This window comes from Rhinolophus sinicus, linkage group LG05 (genome assembly GCF_036562045.2).
Source record: "Rhinolophus sinicus isolate RSC01 linkage group LG05, ASM3656204v1, whole genome shotgun sequence".
NCBI classification, from domain to species: Eukaryota; Metazoa; Chordata; class Mammalia; order Chiroptera; family Rhinolophidae; genus Rhinolophus; species Rhinolophus sinicus.
The window spans coordinates 81,068,080-81,093,419 of NC_133755.1; the positions used below are offsets into that span (position 1 = coordinate 81,068,080).

The following is a 25,340-nucleotide window of genomic DNA, read 5'->3' on the forward strand; positions in this document are numbered from 1 at the left end:
CAGAATCTAATGAAAAATGTATCTGAGCTGAGCATTCCAAATACAGCACAGCAAAACAGTGTAAATCCCATCCCTTAATGAGGAGCTTGCACATGTAGCTTCAACACAATTTTACATCAACAAACCGGAATCATCAAAGCCAATTGGTGGGGATACATTTCAGTAATCAGTCCTTTGTTACCCAGGCCTAGGCAGGCTGTTGGGATGTGCCCACTGGAATGTGAGGTTCTGGGCTGTCGAGCTCTTCCAAAGATCAGCTTCTAAGAACATGCCAGGCATGTTCAGGAATTGCTAACTAGAATAGATATACTTCCAGTTACTTCAGGAATTTTAAACATTATCGGCATATATTGTGCCTAGTATTTGGGGTAAAGGGATCTGACTTTTTTTTTTTTTTTATTTAATTGGGGAAGGGCAACAGGACTTTATTGGGGAACAGTGTGTACTTCCAGGACTTTTTTCCAAGTCAAATTGTTGTCCTTTCAATCTTAGTTGTGGAAGGTGCAGCTCAGCTCCAGGTCCAGTTGCCGTTGCTAGTTGCAGGGGGCACAGCCCACCATCCCTTGCGGGAATTGAGGAATCGAACTGGCAACCTTGTGGTTGAGAAGAAGCGCTCCAACCAACTGAGCCATCCAGGAGCTCAGCGAGGCAGCTCAGCTCAAGGTGCCGTGTTCAATCTTAGTTGCAGGGGGCAGAGCCCACCATCCCCTGTGGGACTTGAGGAGTTGAACCGGCAACCTTGTGGTTGAGAGCCCACTGGCCCATGTGAGAATCGAACCGGCAGCCTTTGGAGTTAGGAGCATGGAGCTCTAACCGCCTGAGCCACCAGGCCGGCCCCTAGGGGATCTGATTTTAATGAGGTAGATTCAGTTCCCGATTTAAAACATATGGTATGAGTTTATTTAAAGTACTGATCTGCATCTTTTGCTATAATCACCTTTCCACCAAAAGTTAGTGCTTGGCATTTGATATAAATTTAATACATGACTGCCACATCTCAGATTGGCTCTAGATTTAATTTTATTATATGGACTTTAAAAAATTTTAATAGCATTAAATAATTAACTAAATAACTAAGTTTAATCATTAACCAGAAATATGAAGATTATTTTGTTCACGAATTTAGCAAAAATAGATGATGCAAATAATTGGAGTCACTGGGAGATTTACTCTCTCCAACTAATTGATCAGTTTTGTATTTTGGCTGTGAGTTAATTTTGCCAGACTGTGGGACCAACACTGTTACAAAAAAACAAAAACAACTGGCATTATAAAAATATTTTATTTTTCTAAAACAGCCACATCATATCATCTGGATTATTTCTTCTATAACAAGTGTGTATTAACTTTAACAAAACAAACTAAGCGATTTTAATACCATGACAGCAGTACAAATAAAATATTGTTAAAATTGAATTTTGTAATCATCTCAACATGAAAAAATCACCTTGGCTTCCTATTTAGTTAGGGCCCCTTAAAGTAAAGCTTTCTTCCTTTTTCAGTTTCCATAGGCTACTGAGTGACTTATTCCAAATGAAAACATTCCTTTCATGTCTGCTTTAATAAAGCCACTGCCAGCTACATGAGGGCATTCATGCCAGCGGCTTGCAGCCCAGCATGGCTGGGGTAACGACCCTCACGCTGTTCTCTGCACAGGCCTGTGCAAGGGTGTCTCTGAGCTCTGAGCCCAGGACTAATAGTAACAGTGGGCACACGTGCTGGTGGCACAAAGCACTACAGGTGCCTCTCCAGAGGGTAGTAGTCTAGACATATCCACAAGCATTGCCCAAGGATGCCAGCTCCCCGAATCCTGGCCAGGGTTGGATATTTCTCACTTTGCTAACTTTTGTCTCTCTAATTGGCATAAAGTGGTTCTGTCACTGACATGAGTTTTTCATTCCATGTATTGCATTTACCATTTCTAGAAGTTCAATTTGATTATTTTAAAAACCTATCACATTGCCTTTTAATGTAGATAGTAAGGGTACATGGTGTTTTATGAAATTACCTTTTCAGTTTCCTATTTCCTGCCGATATTTCACCCTATTTCTTTTAAATAATAAACGTAATTATTTTATAATCTGTATCAGATAGTTCCAATATCTAAAGTCTTTATGTGGGGCTGCCCCTAGGCCATAGGGCACCTTTATGCAAATTAGAAGAAGTGCCCCTTCTTCAGGCACATTTTTTGAAAAGTTGGAATATTATCACAGAACCTGACTAGCTCTGCCAGGGAGAACTTTCTAGCACTCTGGTGGCACACACATGCACCTACAGTGTCATCTACTCAGAATCCCTGGATGCTGGGACACACCTCTGCTGATGGCCACACCCTCTATGCCACCCTTGCACCCAGGTGTCAGATTTGAAGCCCACAGAAACTGGGCGTCTTAGGCAGTGGGTGGAGCCTAATTCCTTGTGTCCCGAGTTATCTTTGACTATATGCTGGTCATTATATTTGAAAAGTTCTTTATAGGAAAAATTGGGGGGCCAGGATGAAGGTAATTTCCTCCAAAGAGAACTTGTGTTTGCTTCTTCTGGGCGCCTGGGGGCATTGTCAGTGCTGAGCTACCCAAGGTCAAGGCTTGGGATCCCCTGGGTAACCCAGGCAAACAGAAGCTGTAATGCTGGCAGGTTGGTCCACTTCTATAATAGCTTACCTTCATGGATTACTAGGGGCAAGGGGACTCCAGTTGGACTCGGCACAATGCCCCCCTCGGCACAAAGGCTTGGCAGGCCCTGGGTTGTGATAGAGACCTCGTCATCTCAAGGGACCATCAAAAGGGAAGCTCAACCAACCCCTAGTGGAGTCCTAGGGAGAGAGCCGACAGCAGCCTCTGTCCTCCCTCCTTGGTTCTCGTGACCTGAGAGTGATGCTGTCCCATCTTGTCAGTTCTTTTCAGAGCATGCTTGCAACATTTTATCCAGCTTATTTCATAGTTTTCAGGAGGAAGGTTGCTGGAGAGTTTTTCTGCTATGACCAGAAAGAGAAGTCCTGTTGTTTTAACTTACATTCCTGTGATTAGTGATGTTCCCAGCATCTCTTCTTACTCGGGTAGCACTTTGAGTTTCCTCTTCTGTGAAATGCTTATGCATCCTGGGACCTCTTGATGGTTTCCTGCTTTTCTCTCGTTGATTTGCAGGTGTCCCTTAAATACTCTAGCTATTCATTCTGTGTTAATTTTATATAATGTATTTTCCTAGTCTGTTATTCATCCAGTCATACCTTTATGGTGTTTTTTACTGATCGCTGATTTTGATGCTGGCAAATTCAACATATCATTCTCCTCTAGAAGGTTTTAAATGCGTCAATGTCGTCCTTAATAATTGTTCAGACAGAGCCAGTTCTTCCCACATCAGTTTATCTGCACAAAGCAGAGCGGCTCTGACCGGCCTCTGTTCACTAAATCGCATTTTCACAGGCTGTCTGCAGTGTCCACGACCTTGCCGTATTTGTCAGCTTCCAGCAAAAACCACAGGTCCCTCACATGTGTTGCTGTGAAACGTATGCCCCCTCATCCTGCGCTTATGATGTCAAGTTTTACACCTACAGGCCGAGTACAGATCTCTGTTATCCTTCGTCTTGATCCAGCGTGCCATTCCAGGCTGCTGTTATTTTTGGACCCTGATTTTGTCATCCAGTGCTTTGGCTGTCCCAGTTTTCACCACCTGAAACTTTCATAAATATGTCATCCATTCTCATGTCCAAGTAACTGGTAAGAATGTGGAACGTGAGAGAGCTAAGGCCAGAGCCCTGAGTCATGTCCTGGGCTGGAGTCCTCTTTCAGGCAGATACTAATTAATGAATAATAACAGTCCACCAAGAGTTATTGAGGAGCATTGAAATGCCTGAGCCTGAGTAAGTGCTGGGAAGACAGAGGTGGCCCATGAAATAAGAGGACACCCTCAGAGGGTTCACCTTTGAGCGGAGGAGACAAATGCAATGAAATGTATGATAGACATGATAACTTAACACTTGTTCAGTAGTTTTGGTTTGACAAAGAACTCTCCTCAGGGATTGTCTCTTTTGAGCCCAGTTTGGGACAGGGAGTCAACCAGGGATAAACTTACTTAACCACAAACCATCCCACATCTCCCGAGTTATCCTTGGGGTTATTAGGAAACTAGTCAAATGCTTTGCTGGAATCCAGGTGCACCGTGTCTACAGTCCTCGTGGAAGCGTTTCAAACAGGACAGATTCATCCGGCGTGAATTGTTCCTTGGGAATGCGCGGTTCCCCTTTATATCTGCTTTTTAATTGTTTGTTCATAATTCCCTGCCAGTTTCAGTGTGGCACTTCCTCAAAGGTCTCTGAGGCCAGTTCTCTCCGCTGGGATGTAATTCATCAGGACAGGGAGATTCAAGAACATGATCTTACAGTTCTCATTGTTTATCTGAGGAGGGGATTTATCCTTCAGCCCAGCAATTCAGGGGAGCCTGGTAAAGCCCTCTTCTGATCCACTGTGGGGAGGTGGTAATGCAGTGTTTCTCCACCTGGGGATTGGGGGAGGGCTGTCCCATTAATGAATTATGAAATGCATTGAGCAGTTCGTGACCAGCATTTCCTTTGAAATGAAGTGGAATAAATAGAATAGAAAGTATTTGTGAGCACACTGTAGGTAGTAAGGGTCCATGTTGTTTTATGACATTTTCCGTTCATTGTATGTTATATGTATGTGCTCTAGGCCAAGACCTAATACATCTCTTACTGTGTGGGTCTTAGTCAAATTTAAGTTCGCAAGCTACTGGCATAGTGATTAAATCCATCCTCTTGAGTCAGCTAAAACTGGGTTTAGCTGTGTGGCTTTGGGCAAGTTACTCAACCTATGAGAATTTCCTCGATAAAACAAGATTGTAATACCTATCTCCTTGGGTTGTTATGAGGATTAAGTGAAATAATAAGTGCAAATTGCTTAGTTTAGCACCTGGAACGTAATGTGTTAGAACAGTGGTTATTTCCCAGCTTTAACGATACGCACACATGGCCCTGTTTCTTTCTCATTCCCAGAGCTATTAATTGCACTTCCTATTTTCTATTTTCAGCAGTTTGGAGAAGCAAGTCTGTGGCTTTCTAGCAATCCTGGATTTTATGGATATTATCTCTCACACCTCAGAGGGTTTCAAGGCTCATAAACCTGCCTCTCCCACTGCTGGATGCGGGTGTTACCTGCAGTTTGGGGCGCGGATCCGAGCTCCCCGACCACCCTCCGCAGTCGGAGATGCGCCTCCGGGGCCCCATTGGTTACTGAAGTGGGGGTGGGGATGAGGGTTTTGTTTTTAACAGAAGGCTCGCTCCTTCCTTTTCCTCTCAGGAATCGAAACCTTTTTCCTGCCTGTCCTCCCAGCGCTGCACGCTTTCTCGCGTTCCTCGCGGGAAATGCCCTCCGGCCCGCCGGCCATTCTCCCCCCACCCTGCACCCCCGCTCTTTGGCCGTGGGGTCCAGGTGCGCTCAGCCCACCGCCCGCCTCATTCCTCCACCGCCCTCTCTGCTCCGACCGAGGGGAGGGAGCCATCTGTCCGCCGGGGTTTGGGGACAGCTCCCAGCTGTAACGCCTCCTGTGTGGGCGGGGACCTAAGGGCGGGGCAGCTGGGCTGCGGAGCCCACCCCCTCCGGGAGCAGGCCCCCGGTTGGCTGCTTTATGGCCACGTGACAGCCCGGCAGGCCTCAGTCATTTCCTCCTCATTCAGTTCTTCATTCACAAGCGCTGGAGATACCGAGATGGCTGAGAAGTGGCCTCTGCTCTCAAAAAGCTCAGTGTAGCCCTACGGCTGTAACGCCACCCCTCATAAAAGTTCGTATCAAGCAGCAGGGGTAGGAGGGACCTCTGAGAAGTTTCTAACGGTGGAAATGACCTATGTTAACAATACAATTTAAATTCAAATACGTAAGATTTATACAAGTGAGAAATGGAATCAGGATCAAAGAATTTTGAAGATGAAGCGAAGCTGGCTTTTAAAAAAGACTGTTCCCATTTCAACGGTTTTCCTGTTAAATTTAAACAGGAACCACCCTCATTTTTCTCTTCAGGTTACGCATTTCGTGTGGTGTGGAGAGGGTAGCACGATACTGCAGCGTCACTTCTAGGCCAGGGGAAACACAGCATCACACGGAGAACCCTGGAAGATAAAGAAGTCCGCTCCACCTCTGGAGACAGGTCCCCAAGTGACTACGCATGGGACACTCCCTGCTCTGCACAACTAGCAAATAAACATCACTCAGAAAAAACTCTGCAGTTGGTACACCAGTAGGCAATGAAATGGATACTTCTCAAATATTCCAAAATTATACCCCCTTTTCAGCAATCCCATTAGAACTAGGCTTTAATCTTTAAAAGTAGCTCTGATTAGATAGTAACTATTTTTCTACACTTTCCTTAAGCCAAAAATAGGTTATAATTTTTTTAAATCTGTGCTTTACTAATCACGTGGACTGTGTGGAAATTAAATTTCGAAAGCAATAGATGTTATGGAAGGATCAGCTGAGCAGAGCCCTAATCCTGAAAATATTCCTTACAAAAGACACTAACTAATGGTCAGCAAACAACACACATATATTTTTCAATATTTTCATTTCTCATTCTGATTACAAAGTACCTTAGAGGCACACGACAGACAGCAGGGCTCTCCAACAATTCCATTTCCGATGACAAACCTCAAAAACAGTTGAGTGCCTGGCCCATCTTATCCATAGTGAGGCCTGTGTGTAAACACTCTTCCAGGAGAATCTGTAAAATAAGTAGAAATGTTTGCTTCCATCAGATGGTTTGAAGTGCCTCTGACTGGTGGGAGGACAGCATAGGATGGAGGGGCTTGTGCTGGTGCTGGGGGTGGCACACTGCCCCCTGCAGCATTTCTTTAGCTGGGGTTGGCTGAAAGGAATAGAAGGGAAAACTGGGGAAGGAGGCGACTCAAAGGAAACACTTCGAGTTGGCATTCCTCCAGGGAAGGGGAAGAGCTGGGAGGTGGCAAGCAATTCCTGGAGGAGGCCAGTGAGGCCAACCTCCGGAGGGAGGCTGGCATACCCCCATCCTCAGTGACTCCAGGAGAAGGCCAGCCACTCTCCCTCAGCACCGCCCCTGCCTCCACCACCAGCACCACCAGCTGCTATGCCCGGGGCAGAGCTCACGGACCAGCTCCTGCAGGTGGCAGGCGGCAGTGGTCCTCTTGGACATCTGCTCGGAGCATAGCCCTTCTGGAAATGCAGGAGACAGCTGATTCCTTCTCCCTACTCTTCTCCTCCAGTTCATTCCCCCAAACAGGGATACTGGGCCAGTCTCTGCCATCGTGGAGCTACCCTCAGGCTGATGACAGACACTAAACAAGTGAATTGAAAGAACAGAGGACCCAACTTACTTGTTAGGGGTGTGTCTCGGAAAACCTTTTGAAAAATGTATGTTTCAGCTAAGACTTGAAGCACATCCTCCCCACAAACCATCTTCCTCCAGGTGTTATCCCTTTCCAGCAAGTAATTTCATCCTGGCATCACATGTCTCTACACATCGAAATGTGGCCTATTCTGGAGAAGGCCCCTCCCTAAGACCTTGTTTAGTTCTCTTTTGTTCAAGGCTGAGATGACCTCAACCCCCCCATTCCCCAAAGCACACCACTATTTGTGTCCCTGTTTAAGAAATCCTAAGAGCTGGGGTAGGCTTTTACCACCTGAGATCTGGGCACTGGCCTTATGCCAAGCTTACTGTGGGTGCCCTGCATACAAGGAGACGGCTTCTTGTCCCTGGGAGCTTGGGAAGTGGGTTTTGCTATATGAGGACAAGTTTCTTGTGGCTGCGGGGAGGATATGTGTTTGTTTTATGGATGGCTGCCTCAGTACAGAAGGCAGCCTGGTTTCTCTATGTGCCCTTAAGGGCTGCCAGGGGCGCCCACGGCAGCTGGGGCCATTGTAAGTTTGTTCTCTTTTGCCTCCTGCCCATGGGCCTTGGCAGTGCTCTCTCCCCACCCCCAGGCAAGCTCTGGTGGCCTCTCGACATAGAGAGCCCCTGACGCAGTACGCCCACTGCAACAGCTGATTCCAGAAAGGCCGTGGCTGTGTAACAGGAATACTGTGATACAGCTCCCCCCACGTCCTCCATCCCCCTTCTGAGAATGTGTGTGGGGTGCTGCATCTGAGCTGAGTATAACAAGATCCTTGCTTTCAGCAGACAAGTGTGACTCAGGCTTACCCTCTAGCTCTAGACACACTTGCTGTCTGTGCTCCCCCTGCCCCCATTCTCTCCAGAACCAACAAAACCTGTAGTGGGTTGAATGGTGCCTCCGCAAAAAATATGCCCACACCCTACCCCACAGGAACCTATGAATGTGAACTGATGTGGAAAAAGGGTGTTTGCAGATACAATTAAGAATCTTGAAATGAGATCATCCTGGATTATGGGATGGTCCCTAAATCCAATGACAAGTGTCCTAAGCGACACAAGGAGACAAAAAAACAGAATAGGGGGAGTGTGAGGATGGAGACAGAGAATGGAGTTCCACAGCCACAAATCGAGGAGTCCCAGAGCCGCAATTCAAGGAGCCACCGGGAGCTGGAAGAGGCAAAGGATTATCCCCTAGAGCCCTGGGAGGGAGCACAGCCCCTGATTTTGGACTTCTGGACTCTAACAATTATGACAGAATAAATTTCTGTTGTTTTAAGCCACTCTGTGTGTGGTAATTTGTTGTGGTGGTCCTAGGGAGCTAACACGCCCCCCTGACAAATCCAGTGGTCCATTCCCAGCCCTGCTCTTCCCTGTCCAACGGCAGCAGTTGGAGGTGACCGTCCCACCCTTCAGAGGCTTCCTTCTCCTGACCGCACATGCTGTATTCCTTCCTCACAGGATGCTTTCAGTCTCCGGCTGGATCCCTCCTTCTCCCTGATTTCTAAATATTGGAGGCCCCAGCTCAACCTTCATGAATCCCCTTGGTGAAATCATCCAGTCCCATGGCTTTAAACACCATCCACATGCTGACATGTCCAAATTTACCACTGCAGAAACCTGGCACAGAGTTGGGGCTCAAAAATTATTTGGAGGAAAGACTGAATCTTTTCACATGAATCCCTATTTTAAGTGTTTTACCATAGTCACTTCGAAGGCACTATTATTTCATATTTCTCTAATTCACTCGTATTGATATTTTTGTGACCCAATACATTTCTTTCTTTTTAAAATAATGTTTAATTACAGTTGACATATGATATTATAGTAGTTTCAGGTGCACAACATAGTGATTAAACATTTATAACTTATGAAGTGATCACCAAATCTGACACCATACATAGTTAACTATATATATTCCCTAAGCTACACTTTATATCCCTATGACTATTTTGTCAATACCAATTGTACTTGTACTTTTTTTCCTTCTTCCCCCCCTCCCCCACTCCGGTTCAAGATGTTGTTTCTCAGTCTAGTTGTGTAGGACACAGCTCCCTGGCCCATGCTGGTGTTATGAGCCTTGCGCTTCCCTGGCTGAGGCAGTTGTTCGGCAGCTCACAGCTGCTCACGCTGGCTGCCGGCCACTCACACTGGGTGCCAGCCACTCCTGGCAGCTCACAGCAGCTCATGCTGACCTCCGGCTGCTCATGGCTCATGGCAGCCCAGCTCCAGGGAGAACCATTGTTCACAATCTAAGCTGTAGAGGGCGCAGCTCACTGGTCCATGTGGGAATCAAACTGGCGACCTTGACGTTAGAAACATGGTGCTCCAACCACCTGAGCCACTGGGCCGGCCCTAATTTGTACTTCTTAATCGCTTCCCCTTTTTCACCCATCTCACCAACCCACCTCCCATTTGGCAACCATCAAAATTTTCTTTGTATTTATGAGTTTGTTTCTGTTTTGTTTATTTATTTTGTTTCTTGGATTCCACATATAAGTGAAATCATATGGTATTTATCTTTCTCTGTCTGACTAATTTCACTTAGCATAATACCCTCTAGGTCCATCCATGTTGTTGCAGATGGCAAGAATTCATTCTTTTTTATGGCTGCATAATACTCCATTGTATACATGCACCACATCTTCTTTATCCAGTCATCTATTGATAGACCTTTAGGTTGCTTCCATATCTTAGCTACTGTAAATAATGCTGCAATGAACATATGGATGCATATGTTTTTTTGAATTAGTGTTTGTGTTTCTTTGGATAAATACCCAAAAGTGGAATCATTGGGTCCTTCTTTGTTTCTTGTTATAGCCTCTGTTTTAAAGTCTACTTTGTCTGGTATAAGTATTGCTACCCTAGCTTTTTGTTTGTTTGTTTCCATTTTCATTAAATATCTTTTTCCATCCCTTTACTTTCAGTCTGTGTTTGTGTCTTTCGATCTGAAGTGAGTCTCTTGTAGGCAGCATATGTAAATGGGTTTTGTTTTCTTATCCTTTCAGCCTTCCTATGTCTTTTGAATGGAACACTTAATCCATTTACATCTAAAGTAATTGTTGATAGATATGTAGTTATTGCCATTTTATTATTCATATATATTTTTTTAATTTTTATTGGGAAATATTGGGGAAGAGTGTGTTTTTCCAGGACCCATCAGCTCCAAGTCAAGTCGTTGTTTTTTCAATCTAGTTGTGGAGGGCACAGCTCACTGGCCCATGTGGGAATCGAACTGGCGATGTTGGTATTATGAGCACTGCACTCTAACCAACTGAGCCAACTGGCTGCCCTTATTCATATTTTTTATTCTTCTTCTCCTCCTCCTCCTCCTCCTCTTTTACCTTCTTAAAGTCCCTTTAACATTTCTTGTAATACTGGTTTGATGGTGACAAACTCCTTTAGCTTTTTCTTGTCTGGGAAGCTCTTTATTTGTCCTTTGATTCTAAATGATAACTTTGCTGGGTAATCTTGGTTGTACGTCTTGCTTTTCATCATTCTGAATATGTGGTACCAATCCCTTCTGCAAAGTTTCTGTTGAGAAATCAACTGACAGTCTTATGGGAGCTCCCTTGTGGGTAACTAACTGTTATTCTCTTGCTGTTTTTAAGATTCTGTCTTTGTCTTTAACCTTTGCCACTTTGATTATGATGTGCCTTGGTGTGGTCCTCTTTGGGTTCATATTGTTTGGGACTCTCTGGACTTCCTAGGCTTATATGTCTATTCCCTTTGTCAGGTTAAGGAAGTTTCCCATCATTATTTCTTCAAATAGGTTTTCAATTCCTTGCTCTCTCTCTTCTCCTTCTGGTACCCCTATGATGCCAATGTTAGTAGGCTTAATGTTGTCCCAGCAGCCTCTTAAACTATCCTCATTTTTGGATTCTTTTTTCTTTTTGCTGTTCTGATTGGGTGTTTTCTGCTACCTTACCTTCTAAATTGCTGATTCAGTCCTCTGCTTCATCTAATCTACTGTTGATTCCCTCTAATGTATTCTTCATTTCAGTTACTGTGTTCTTCATTTCTGACTGGTTCTTTTTTATGTTTTCTATCTCCCTTTGTATGTTTCCTATCTCTTTGTTGAAGTTCTCCCTGAGATCATTGAGCATCCTTATAGTCAGTGTTTTGAACTCTGCATATGCTAGATTGCTTGTCTCCATTTTGTTTAGTTCTCTTTCGGGAGCTTTGTTTAGTTCTTTCATTTGGGAAATATTCCTTTGTCTTCCCATTTTTGCTGCCTCCCTGTGTTTGTTTCTGTATTAGGTAGAGCTGCTGTTTCCTGGTCCTGGTAGAGTGGTCTTATGGCACAGTCCCTTTGGTCACCTGAGCCAGGTGCTCCAGGGGTGTTCCTTGTATGGGTTGTGTGTACCCTCCTGTTGTAGTTCAGCCTTGATTGCTGTGGGCATGTCAACGGGAGGAATTGACCCTCAGGCTGACTGGCTGTGAGAACTGGCTGTGACTACAATGGAGGAGCTGTTGTGCAGGAGCTGAGCCTACAGAGCAGGATTTGCTTTAGTGGGGCTCTGATGCGTGCTGAGTCTGCTCTTTGGGTGTGTCATTTGTGGAGCTGGTTGGGTGGTGCTCTGGTGTGGTTTGAAGCTAACCACTAAGTGTGTTGGTTCTAGGGCCTCTTGAGAGGGCTTCTCATGCAGGCTAAGGTCAGCTGCTGCCTATGCCCTTCCTAGGGCCACTGGTATTAAATGCAAAGTGATCTGCAGATGGTTGCCACTTGTGCTGGCCTTGGAGTGCCTGGGAGAGGATAAGCTATGAACTGAGATTGACTGCCGCTAATGCCAGCGTTTGGGCTGCTTAGCAAGAGGTACAGGGCACACCAAGGCCAGATGCTGATTGTTTGGGGGTTATGAATCTTTGAGAGATTTTAGGAAACTTTGCAGCATTAGCCAATACAGGCCATTTGTGTGGAAAAGCCACTGAAAGCGACTTGGGTGGGTCCACAAGTTGGATGGGGCGGAGTGTCAGGGAACCACCAGGGCGAGGTGAACAGTGTTCACCAAGTTGATGGAGGCTCAGCTATGGTGGCAGCCTGTGTCTGAACGCCAGGAGGGGAGAGGGCTCAACAAGGAAACAATGGCTTCTGCCATCACTTCTTCTGGGAGAAAGCTGCCCCTCCAGCCCTCTTTCTGAACCCAAACAATTCACTTCCTCCACCGTATGTCCCTGGCACCTTTAGAGCAGCTGTCCGAGCACTGGAGCTCAGGTAAGTCAGTCCGTCAGTGAGTAAGTCCATGTACAGGCTTTAAGAGGAATGCCTGGGACTCCAGCAGCACTCTATCTCACTCAGACACAATCTCTCCTGGTTTTTACAGCCAAAAGTTATAGGGACTTCTGCCGCACTGGAACCCTGGACTGGGAGCCGGGTGTGGGGCTGGCATCCCTTGCTCCTTAGGGGGGGCCTCCATAGCTGAGATATCCCTGCCAATTTTTAACTGCCACACGTGGGTGTGGGACCAGCCCATTCCATGTCTCTGCCCCTACCACCAGTCTTGAGGTGGCTTCTTCTGTATATCCTTAGTTATAATCTTCAAAGACACTTTTAGATTTACTGCTTTGTTCTTTTCATAAAGCCCTGTGGCTTTTGAGTGACTGGGTGCTAGTCCTTCAGCTCTTTTGTGGCAGAACCCGGGTCTCTGGGTATTCAATGCGTCTCCTACTGATCCCCCTGACAAGGTGGGAGCACCCCCCTGAATGCTTTGCTCCACTGATCATGACTTTCTAGGATTTCTCTGAAGAAAGAATCCAGTCTAATGTGACTTTGAGTATAAGGTTTCTAGAGAGGCTTTCTCTCTAGAACAGGGGTTGGCAAAGTATGACCCATGGGCCAAATCTGGCTGGACATCTGTTTTTGTAAAGAACGTTTCACTGGAACACAGCCACGCTCATTCATGTCTCTACTGTCTGGCTGCTTCATGCTCCAACAGCAGAGCGGAGTAGCTGTGACAGAGACTGTAGGGCCCAACATATTCACTCTCTGGCCCTTTACAGAACAGCTTGCTGACCTGGCTCTGGAATGAATTAGCTGCAGTGAAGAATTTCCCCTCCTTGGTTTCTTTGCACAGTCTGTCTCCTACATCAATTCTGGGATAGAGTAAGGTGAGATCTTTTTCTGCTTTCCCACTCATCACACTCAAGGGATTTGAAATTGTGTGAATTCTACTATGTTAATGAAAATCTCCAAGATCATTAATAACCTTCCTATCCTCCTCCCTCTTCGTCCCCAGAGAGGAGTCTTTGATTAATAAGGTTGGTATTCTTTGTAAAGGCCTTCTCTCCTGGTGTGGCCCTTGATAGGCCCTGAGATTCCAGTTCTGGCTGAGGGCTTTCCCGCACCTCTGAATTGACTGTTAAGGCTTCTTCACAGTATGAATACTATGATGGGCAATAATGACATGGGGCTGGTCCCTGCACTTACCACACGGAAAAGGCTTTTCTCCAGAGTAGATACTCAGAGAAACCAAGGGTTGGAAGCATTTACACTCAGGGGCCTTCTCTCTGCAGTGAAGTTAGTGTTGTGGGGGTTCAGAATGAGCCACCCAGGATGTGCCTCAGTGGTATGTAGATTGTTTTGAGCTAAAGGCAACCCCTACAGGCTCAAGAGAAACTTCTGCCCCTCCCTTAACTACCTAGAACTTGAATTGAGGGCCTTGCCCTTAATAAGAGATTATCAGAAGTAACCTCTTTTAACCTGTCTACAGGGCAGGGTAAACTACTAATTACTAAGCATGTGCTTTCCCTGCAATGACCCTTTGAAGCCCCAAGGTGCCTTACCTCATCCCTAGTTCAGAATGTCATATATACCCATGTTCCCTTTCGGTCTGAACTTCTCATGTATGTGGGATCTCTTGCTCACATATGCAGAGTTCCCATACATATGTATGTAGTTAAGTTTGGTTATTTTTGCTTGCTAATCTGTCTCATGTCTATTTGATTATTAGCCCAACTGAAAGAACTTTGAGGTTAGAGGAAACTTTCTTCCTCCCCCACATAAAAACTTTCTTCCTCCCCCTACATAAAAGCCCTTCCACATTTGTGCGTGCATATGGCCTATCTTGGCTGTGAACTCTCTGGTGTGTAATGAGGTGTGACCTGTCTCTGAAATCTTTCCTGCATTCTTTATATTCTATTCAGCTTTCCTCTAGTGTCAACTGTGTGGATGAGAAAGGGGCCACACACTAAACCTGACAAGCTCAGGGGAGGCCTGTATGGCAGGCCCTACAAATCCAGAGACCTAAATTAACCACACAGGATGGTCTGAACATAAAAATTCCTAACTAAAAGTGGGTCATCATGGTGAGTAGTCTCGTCCTAGGCCTGTAGCTTCCTTGACAAAAGTCAATCTTTACTTTAAGGGAGACTATTTTCTTTTTGCAACTAAGATAATATACCCTTGGAATGTCAGAGTAATCCCTTTTTCCGGACCCCTCCGGACACACCCCACCACACCAGAGCATGAGACCACAGACCCCTCATTGTTATCTTGTTGCTCATATACCATCTCCATGTGCCATAAATGTTAATTATTAACTATCCTGTACCCACCAATATAAAAGAAGTATGTGTCTCTCTGTTTCACTTTTTATCAATCCCAGAGATTTCCCCACTTTGCTTTTTTCCACCCACTTAATCTACTACCAATGGATTTCATGTAACCCTCCTTACAGCTCCTCCTTTGATTCTAATGTATAAAATAAGCTGAAAAACTGCCATTCTCTAGAGAATTTTCTCAATCCATTGAGATTTTGCTTTCTGGCAATTGTCATCAGTTTGCCCCCAATAAAAATTCCCTACAGGTTTGGATGTTTCTTATGTCGACAACTGTTTGATCAACAATAAAAGTGGCCTCCTGAGAAGCGGCCTCTCTGCACTGCTTACAGATATCCAGATATACTCCTTCCCACCGTGTGCTTACTAATGGGAAGAAAGGGCCTCACGTTGGAAGGCTCTCCCACACTTGTTACATTCGTGGAGCCTGTGCTATTATGAAGTACTGATGAGCGGTTTGAGTGACTGGTTCCTGATGCTTTTTCCAGACGCTCAGCACTCAGGAGACTGCTTCCCATGTGTTGTAAACTAGGAACCAGGGCTAAAGGTTTGGCCTCGTTCACAGGCCTCGTTCACTCATATTCACAGGCCTTCTCTCTGCTGTGGATAGTCACAGCCCTGGACACACAGAATTCCCCACTCACTGCAGGTGTGGGGTTTCTCTCTGGTGTGAACGTGAGAACACATGTCTCCTTCTCTGCTTTCTCACACTCCTTATACCTAGGAGACTCTTCGCCCAGGAAGTCCTCTGGGCTGCAGGATGAATGCCAGCAAACCTCTCCCCAGTGGATTTTCTGACAAGCAGTAAGTTGTGACGTCCTTAGGGATTCCTTACTGCACGCACCATACTTGGAGGATCCTTCCTTCTAAGACCCCTTGTGGTTTCTTGGGATTCATGAGATTCTTCAAAATTGGATCTCTGGAGCCAAGGCGTTGGGAGTTCTCACAATGCTCTCCCTCCCCATTTAGTGTCCTCAGAAATGCCACGCTTTAAACTTGAACCTTCTTGATTGTGCTCTCACCATCTGACAAATAAAAACACATGACCTGATCCCCATTCTGAGCAAAAACCAACTTGAAAAGGACAGAATAATCATGTACAAGAGAGAATGGCAGTGTGCAGCACTTGTCTCACAACCCGTAACAGTAAGAGCAGGGAATGGGGCCAGAATGGAAACCTCCAAGAGCCAGCAGACAAAGAAGGCTGAGTGTACTGGTAATACATGAACTAGAGTAAGAGGGAGGGAACAAAGAGCTTGCTGGGGAAGCGCAAACAGGCAGGGCTACTATCTAAGGGGACGACCATCTCAGGACAGAAATAAAACTCCCGAGGGCAGGGTCTTCAGTACAAAGGCAGACTCCCCGGGTACCAGTGAGGCGAGGGCAGACCCAGAGCACGGGAGAGCTGCCCATCTCCAGTGAGGGAAATACCAGAACGCAACATTAAAGGGAAGCAAAAATAGCCCCTTTGCATCAGGAGGGATCCTGCAGCTGGCAAGGATTCAGAAACTGAAACCAACTGAACTGACCCTTTAGACACACCCCTGCTGACAAGTGGATGGCGCCAACGACGTGGTTAGCAATGGTGAACTGAGTCAGACAGCGTTCTTAGGCAGTCACATCATGTTCCAGAAATTCTCCATCATTGCATCCTGATGGAGATGCCTCCTGGAGGGGCCCGACAATGTCAGTCCCCATGAGTAGAGTGTATGGCCATAGCCTCACCGTCCTCTGAGGTCTTTCTGGGGACCAGCCCCGTCCTGAGGCGATGGAGGGCCCCACTCTAAGTCACCTCATTAGCATAAACTTAGGTGTGCTCAGAAGGGGCTCCTTGTGCATAACAAGAAAGTCCTATCACTCGGGAAATTCCAAGAGTTTTAGGAGCTCTGTGCCGGGAATCAGGGACAAAGCCCAAATATACTTATTAATATTATAGCACAGGAAGGAATGCAAACCTTATTTGGGTGGCAAGGCAAAGTCTTGCGAAGGAAGCAGAGGGAAGCAAGGCTTCCCAGACCCAAGTGCTGGGGCTGCAGCTGCCATTACCTGGCCTCGTGGTTTTCCTCTGCAGAGGGTGGATACTTTGGGGCCATGACTGGTTAGACTCAGGGAAGTTTAAGGCAGAAAAAATGGCAGAGATAGGACAGGGCAGAGCACCTAAATGCAGGAAACAACAGAACATCAACTGTGGGCCAAAAACCAGTGAACCAGGATGTAGCACAAACTGACCAGAACTGGCCAAGACCAAGATGGCGACAAGATTCACCTCCAAGTAACCTCCAGCCTCATTATACCCTCATTAAAATACATCTCCATACTAAATAACACGCCCACCAGCGCCATGACACTTCTGAAAAGGATCGTAAAAGAACAAAAAAGGATGTATCCCTAATTTTCAGAAAAGCCCACCTGTTTCCTGAAAATAGAATATCCTTCCCCTTCATTTCCATGTGGAATACCTACCAAAGAAAAAATTACTGCCACACATCGAGTGGAGGTGGTCTCTTACTCAGAGGCAACCTCTACTCTGCCTGGAGAGTAGATCTTTACTCAATAAACTACTATTGCTTTCCATCTGGCTGACTCATTTTTGTTGTTGTTGTTGTTGTTTTTTAGTTTCAGGTGTACAAAGCAACATAATAGGCATTCACACCCCTCACAAAGTGATAACCCCTCTCCCCCAAGCTACTGCCTCTCTGACAGCTTATATACCTATTACAATATGTGATCCACTCTTGAATTCTTTCCTATACGTAGCCAAGAACCCTCTTTCCTGCAACACACCTGCCTTGTATATTTGTAATCCCAGAACCAGCTCAAAATGGTCCTGTCCAGTTTGACAAGATGCTGAGTTGCTTTTCAGACACAACAGGCTCAAACCAGAAGTCTGTAGCCAAAGCATGCACAGAGGAGAGAATTTTGACCTGGAGCTGTACCTGGATCTAAAGTCTCGCCCTCCCCCACCCCCTGGCCCCCCAACCCCCACACACAGAACCAGAGGACCTGGACATAACCCGAACTTGAACACTGGAACCCTTTCAGAAACGAAGAGTCCGTTGTCCAGGAAGACCCAGTGCTGATACCTCTTACCACAAATGGCCAAGTTCCAACGTCCTCAATGAAAACTCACCCCACCAGTGCTTCTGCATATGTGTTCCCCTAATCCCTTAAAAATCCTTAACCTAAAAAAAAACCAACAAAAAAAAACCCTTAACCTAGTCCAGTGAGCAAGATGGATTTGAGGCACTATTAGGTCTCCCATCTTCTTGCTTGGCACCTTCTCGATCAATAAACCTTCCCTTACTCCAAACCCGGATGTTTTGAGTTCTGGCTTTTCAAAGTGTGGGCACATGAACTTGGGTTTAGTAACACCCTGAACAACTCCCAGTGACCAGGGAGAGACTACACACAGGCAAGAATATTTACAAAGGGGGGAGTGTTCACAACCCTGCACTTCTGAACTTGCACCAAATCCACTTCAGAAACCAGACTCTGGGGTAATAATGTACCCAACATCTCTCATGTGGAGGAAAAAACATGTAGGTTTCGCTCTAAGAATTTTAAAATTTAGCCATATGTACCCTAACCTTATCTTAACTTGGGCTGTTGAATAGTTAAGCAACTAAAAATATCATAAAGGATACATCCCCATTGGCTAGATGGATACGGCACGTCAACATATGAGATACCATGAGCTATAAAGAATAAAGTATGTTTATATGGAAAGACCTGGAGGTGTTTTCATACTGCAGTAAGTTGCGGTAAGTGGAAAAACAAGGTTCAGCTTGTTGCATTAAAAAAATACATATACATACATAAAATCTGGATGAATTTATTCTAAACTTTTGAAGGAAAGGATAAAGAGAGGTATTCACTTTCCACATCTGTTTTACACAAAGAACTTCAAATTTTCTTCGCAAATTTTTATTATGGTAAAATATAAACATAAAACATAGCTAGTTATTTACTTTTTAAACCAGCACAAAGATTTATTTCTCATGTGTGTTACTTCCACGAGGATGTGGTTGGCTATGGCTTTGCTCCCTGGCATCCAGCTGAAAGAACAATCCCAAACAAGACTCTCTCATGGCTGAGCCCAACCAGCCACCATTCTTTTTTTTAAAGTTGTGGTAAAATGTATGTAACTTAAAATTTACCATTTTAGTAATTTTAAGTGTACAGTTCAGTGGTATTAAGTACATTCACGTTGCTGTGTTACCATCACCACCATCCAGCTCCAGAACTTTTCATGTTCCCAAACTGAAACTCCATACCCATTAAACAGTAACTCCTCGTTCCTCCCTCCTCCAGGACCCTGGCAACCACCATTCTGCTTCTAGCTCTATGAACGTGACTCCTGTACATACTTTTATAAGCAGAATCAAAAATCGTTTTGCGACTGCCTTATTTCACTAGCATAATGTCTTCAAGGTTTATCCATGTTGTAGCAGGTCAGAATTTCCTTTACTTTTAAGGCTGGATAACATTCCATTGTGTGTGTGTGTGTGTGTGTGTGTGTGTGTGTGTAGAAGGTACGATCAAAAAACATGGTGCATGTTTAAATTTTTAAAAATTATTACAGTAAAAGACACCTTGCCATTAATCCCCCTCACTTTGAACACACTTATCCCATTGTTCTTGCCACTTTCTGAAGCAATTCTGGAAGTCCTCTTTCGTGAGTCTGTAGTTGCACTGTTGTGGCTGCCTCTATATCCTGAATTGATTCAAAACGTTTTCCTTTCATGGTCATTTTGACTTTGAGGAAGAGCTAGAAGTCACACGGCACCAGATCCAGTGAACAAAATGGATGAGGATGCACCATAATGTTTTTATTTGACAGAAATTTCCGTACCAGAAGTGATATGTGACAAGGAGCATTGTCATCATGGAGGATGAAGTAAAGACACTCACGAAAGAGGACTTCCAGAACTGCTTCAGAAGGTGGCAAGAATAAATAAGTGTGTTCCAAGTGAGGGGGAGTATTTTGAGAGGGATTCATGGCAGTGTGTCTTTTACTGCAATAAACTTTTTAAATTCAAACATTCACTGTATTTTTTTATCACACCTTGCATGTATATATACTATCACATTTTGTTCACCCAGTCACCCATTAATGGAAACTTCTTGGCTATTGTGAATAATGCTGCTATGAACATGCGTGTGCAAACACCAGAGTTCCTGTTTGCAAGTCTCTTGGGTGTATACCAAGAAGTAGAATTGCTGGGTCATTGGTAATTCTATCTTTAATTTTTCTGAGAAACCGCCATACCACTTTCCACAGTGGTTGAACCATTTTACATTCTCACCGGCAACGCACAAGGGTTCCAATTTCTCCGTAGCCTTACCAATACTTCTTATTTTCTGATTTTTTTTTTTTTTTTATACTAGGCATCCTAATGGGTGTGAAGTGGTATCTTATTGTGGTTTTGATTTCTGTTTCCCTAATGATTGGTGATGTTGAGCATCTTTTCATGTGCTTATTAGCCATCTGTGTATCTGCTTTTGGAGAAATGTCTGTTGAAGTCTTTTGCCCATTTTTAATGGAGTTTGTTGTTGTTGAATTATAGGAGTACTTTATATATTCCGGATAGCTTTCAAATTTTTAAAACTTTCTAAAAAGTAGAAAAACTGCAGTCATAAATATTCTGTCATTCTTGTTTCATCTACTTGCTCTTGATGACCAAGAATGTGTCAAAAATATCTTTTATTGTTGGATCAGGTTCTTGGAGATTTTTCAGCTTTTTGTTTTGCAATGAAAGCTCTACAAGATCTTAGATATTTGTATCTGGACTTGAAACAGCATTACAGGCTGAATGTAAAGCCTGTACATGTGAAGCCAAGCGGAGAGCCTGTCGCAGCCCCGCCCGGAGGCCACCTAGTTCACAAAGCAGAATGGGACACTATATTTGGCAGGGAGAGTGTGTATCTGGGAAGAACAACAAGGTCCATCACTTCAAGTTATTTTGGTTTCACTGAGAACATCCCCAGAAAAGAATTTCCATAAAGGGTAGGCAGTGGAAATCATACTTGCTACCAAAAATGAACTGTGACTATTAGTGGGGCAGATTTTGTAAAAAGCTTCTCCAGTACAATCTGAGCACTTGTGCTAGTCACCCCCCAACATCACGTTCCTCTTTCCTATGAACAGAAACACACTTGTATTCAGGGTGACAAAGTGCTCCGCTGACAGACCACAGCTTCCAGCCTCTCCCGCAGCCAGGGCTGCTACATGATACAGTTTTGCCCAATGAAATGAAAGCAGGAGTCACTGGACAGGGCTTCCAGAAAGCTCTGTAAAGCCCTGTTATTAAAAGTATGATATTTTGGGGGCAGCCAGTTGGCTCAGCTGGTTAGAGCGCGGTGCTCTTAGCAACAGGGTTGCCGGTTCAATCCCCACATGGGCCAGTGAGCTGCGCCCTCCACAAGTAGATTGAAACAACTACTGGACTTGGAACTGATGGGTCCTGGAAAAACACACTTAAATAAATAAAAAAGTTTTAAAATAATGTGTGATACTTTGTTAGCCGTACTTGTTGTCTGTCGTCAATAAATCGACAAACAAGTGCGAGCGAGGATGTGGAGAAGAGGGAACCTTCGAGCACTGTTAATGGGATTGCAATTTGGTGCAGCCACTATGGAAAACAGTATGGAGGTGCCTCAAAAAATTAAAAATAGAATTAACTTATGACCCAGCAATTCTACTCCCGGTATTTATCCAAAGAAATCCAAAACACTAATTCAAAAAAATATATGCACCCCTATGTTTACTGCAGTGTTATTCACAATAGCCAAGATATGGAAACAACTGAAATGCCCATCTATAGACGACTGGATAAAGAAATTGTGGTGCATTTATACAATGGAGTATTACTCGGCCATAAAAAAGAATGAAATCTTACCGTTTGCAACAACATGGAAGGACCTAGAGGGTATTAAGCTAAGTGAAATAAATCAGACGGAGAAAGTCAAATACCAAGTGATATAGAGAAAAAACTGATGGTTGCTAGATGGGAGGGGGCACGGGGGAGAAGGTGAAGGGATTAGAAGGTACAAATTGGTACTCACAAGATAGTCACGGGGGTGTGAAATAGTATGGGGAATATAATCAATAATGTTGTAAAGGGCCGGCCCGGTGGCTCAGGCTGTTGGAGCTCCATGCTCCTAATATCGAAGGCTGCAGGGTTCGATTCCCACATGGGGCAGTGGGCTCTCAACCACAAAGTCGCCGGTTCGATTCCTCGAGTCCCGCAAGGGATGGTGGGTTGTGCCCCCTGCAACTAGCAACGGCAACTGGACCTGGAGCTGAGCTGCGCCCTCCACAACTAAGACTGAAAGAACAACAACTTGACTTGGAAAAAGTCCTGGAAGTACACACTGTTCCCCAATAAAGTCCTGTTCCCCCTCCCCAATAAAAAAAAAAAATCTTTAAAAAAATAAAATAAAAATAATCTTGTAAAGAGTATGTAAGGTGCCAGATGGGTACTGAACTTATTGGGGGGATCACTTCATAGACTGTGTAAATGCCTGACCACTGCACTATACACCTGAAGCTGAAGTAGATTAGTGTTAAATGTCAATAATTAAGTGTGTGTGTGTGTGGTCACAGGATGTAAAGTACAGCATAGAGCATACAGCCAATGGTATTGTAACAGCTATATACGATGTCAGAGGGGTAGCAGACTTGGGGGGTTATCACTTGGTGAGGGGTATAAATGTCTAATCATTATGTTGTTTTGTACACCTGAAACTAATATAAAAAAATAATAAAAATTTTTTTATTTTTTTTTATGATCCTTTGTTAGAACTGCAGGATCTTGGGCCACAGTGCAGACCTACAGAACCGGGAGCTACATTTTAACAAGATCCCCTGTTGATTCACACGTGCATTCAAAGTTTTGAGAAGGGGAGCTGACATAGTTAGCTTCCTCTTTCTTCCTGACTGAAATGTGAATGCGATGGCTGGAGCTACAGTGGCCATCTTTTGACCACGGTGTGACCTCTAAGAAGCCACACACTGAGGATAGGCGTGGGGGAAAAAGGCGCCAGGGGGCACTGATGGCATCATGGGGCCACCACACCACGTGGAACTCCTTCCTCCAGATTTCTTCAACAGAGAACAATCTCTACCCTGTGCATTCACTACTGAGAAGGAGTCAGTCAGATGCAGACTGGGTATCAGAAAGCCCTACGTAAGAAAGACCACAGACGACCGCTACTGATTATAAGCTATATATAATCATTTTAAGTTAACATATGTACGCACATATATCTGTATAAAAATGTCTGGGGGATGGAAGTACATACATCAAAATGCTTATGGTGGAAGTGGTGGGACTATGAGTAAATTTAATTTTCTTCTTTATACCTTCCTTTAGTGACTGAATTTTTAATATTTTGCATGAATTTTATTTTATAATAAAAAACATTTTAAAAAAGAAAGAAAATGTACCCCACCCCACACAAAAGTACACCTTTCTTAAGACAAAAAGGTACATGTTGAACAGGATAAAGAATTGCCTACTTTTGGGGGAGTTAGTGCGCTAAGAAGAAAATAGGGGATAAGAGGGACCTCGCTCGACCAGTGATGACAATGAGCCTCCAACTGAGTGTATTTGCACACCCCCTACTCCCAAGGTCCAGCAAATCCCCAGGGCACATCACATATATTTTTGACAAAACATCAATTTACCAGCTTGAGCAGTCAGTCCCTTGGTTTTCAGACTCCACTAAATAACTTTTGGCTACATTTCATAATAAAGTGATCTTCAAGAGGCAAAAACTTACCTCATCTGAGGCCTACACTCATATATGTGCCAGCTTCGAAGGCGACTCCACAAACACTTAAACAAGCACAGCAAAACTAAACTAAGTATAGCTTTCCAGGATCCTACCTGTAAGGGGGAAATGTACACACACACACACGCACACACGCACGCACACACACACACACACACACACACACAACACTGCAGCATCCTGTTACACACATTTCCTTCTCTCATTTTCCTTCTCGCTCTACTCTCCACACAATATATAAGAAGAAAGTTTCAAAAATTAAAAAAACACAACTATTTAAGTTGAATACAGCAAAGTTAAAATGTCTGTACAACAAGCCAAACTGGCAAAACTCACACTAAACTAGAACTGTAACAAAAGAGTAGCTGAGCCGATACTAGTACATTGATGCCCCACAGTGAAATTCCTAACACCCAAGCCCCACCCCACGGGGATGTAAGTTCATGAGGGAAGGGCTTTTGTCTTTGTCTACTGGCGACCCCATGTGCCTAGAACAGCACCGGGTACACGTTAGGTGTGGGGAAAAACAAAAGCTGAAGGACCGTATAGAGCAATAAAGTCTTTGCCTGAATTTAAAAATTACTGGTACGCACACACATTAAGTTGATTTGCAAATGTCTCCAAGAAAAAAGGATACTAAGTTTCCGCCAATTTATACATTCATCTAACAGTATGTAAAGCTAGTATTTTGTCTATTAATACTTAGATGTTACAAAGATACAGATTCTCCCCAGGCAAGGAGATGAAAGTTATGGGGCAAAGATTACAAGCAGCATGTATGCATGATGGACAGCCATGTAAGGTGTTTGGGTGTCAGCCCGTGGGGATGATGGTGACAGACACTCAGGAGCCTGAGGGTGGCGAGAGAGACACAATTAGTCACCTGCAGAACCCATTCACCTCAGGGAATCTCCAAAGGTGTGGGTAAGGAGACCTGACACACATGGTTCAGGCAGTCTCTGATGTAACTTGGAAAGCTGCAGTGTAGACAATCTTACTCAAACGTCCAAATCTGCATTTACAGGCCATCACAGAGCTTGCTGACCCCAGTTATTAAGACCAATGTCCCTGTTCTGAATTCTATGATATAGTTTGATTTCCTACATACTTTCTTACAGGGAAAAGATGTGTGACCAATTTGCAGAAATACTCTTGTTTGCTTGCCAGATATATTTCTCATTGTAAATTTGCATGCTGGTTAATTATAACAGCTTGGAAGTTACATAAAGGTCCAACAATAGAAAAATCAGTTAAGAACAAAATTCATTATAGTGCATACGTATAAGACTATGCAGCCATTAAAAAACATGATGTAACCGAGTAGGTACTGCCATGGAAAATGTTCACAATTGATGGCATTTTAAAAATTAGGCTACAAGGCCGGCCTGGTGGCTCAGGCGGTTAGAGCTCCATGCTCCTAACTCCGAAGGCTGCTGGTTCGATTCCCACATGGGCCAGTGAGCTCTCAACCACAAGGTTGTCAGTTCAACTCCTCGACTCCCGCAAGGGATGGTGCGCAGCGCCCCCTGCAACTAAAATTGCACACGGCACCTTGAGCTGAGCTGCCTCCCGGATGGCTCAGTTGGTTGGAGCGCATCCTCTCAACCACAAGGTTGCCG

The 25,340-nt window shown here is 44.5% G+C and overlaps 1 long non-coding RNA gene across 1 annotated transcript in view; it reads right to left on the reverse strand.

Annotated features, from left to right (window-relative positions):
- Positions 1 to 1,164: 1,164 nt before the first annotated feature.
- The window catches only part of LOC109450981 (uncharacterized), a 29,367-nt gene continuing 5,191 nt past the window's right edge, over positions 1,165 to 25,340 (reverse strand). The window contains exons 2-3 of the long non-coding RNA XR_002137904.2: positions 6,596 to 6,726; positions 1,165 to 6,118 (exon numbers count right to left, since the gene is read on the reverse strand). This is a non-coding gene — a long non-coding RNA (uncharacterized LOC109450981). The remainder of the gene's footprint in view (positions 6,119 to 6,595; positions 6,727 to 25,340) is intronic.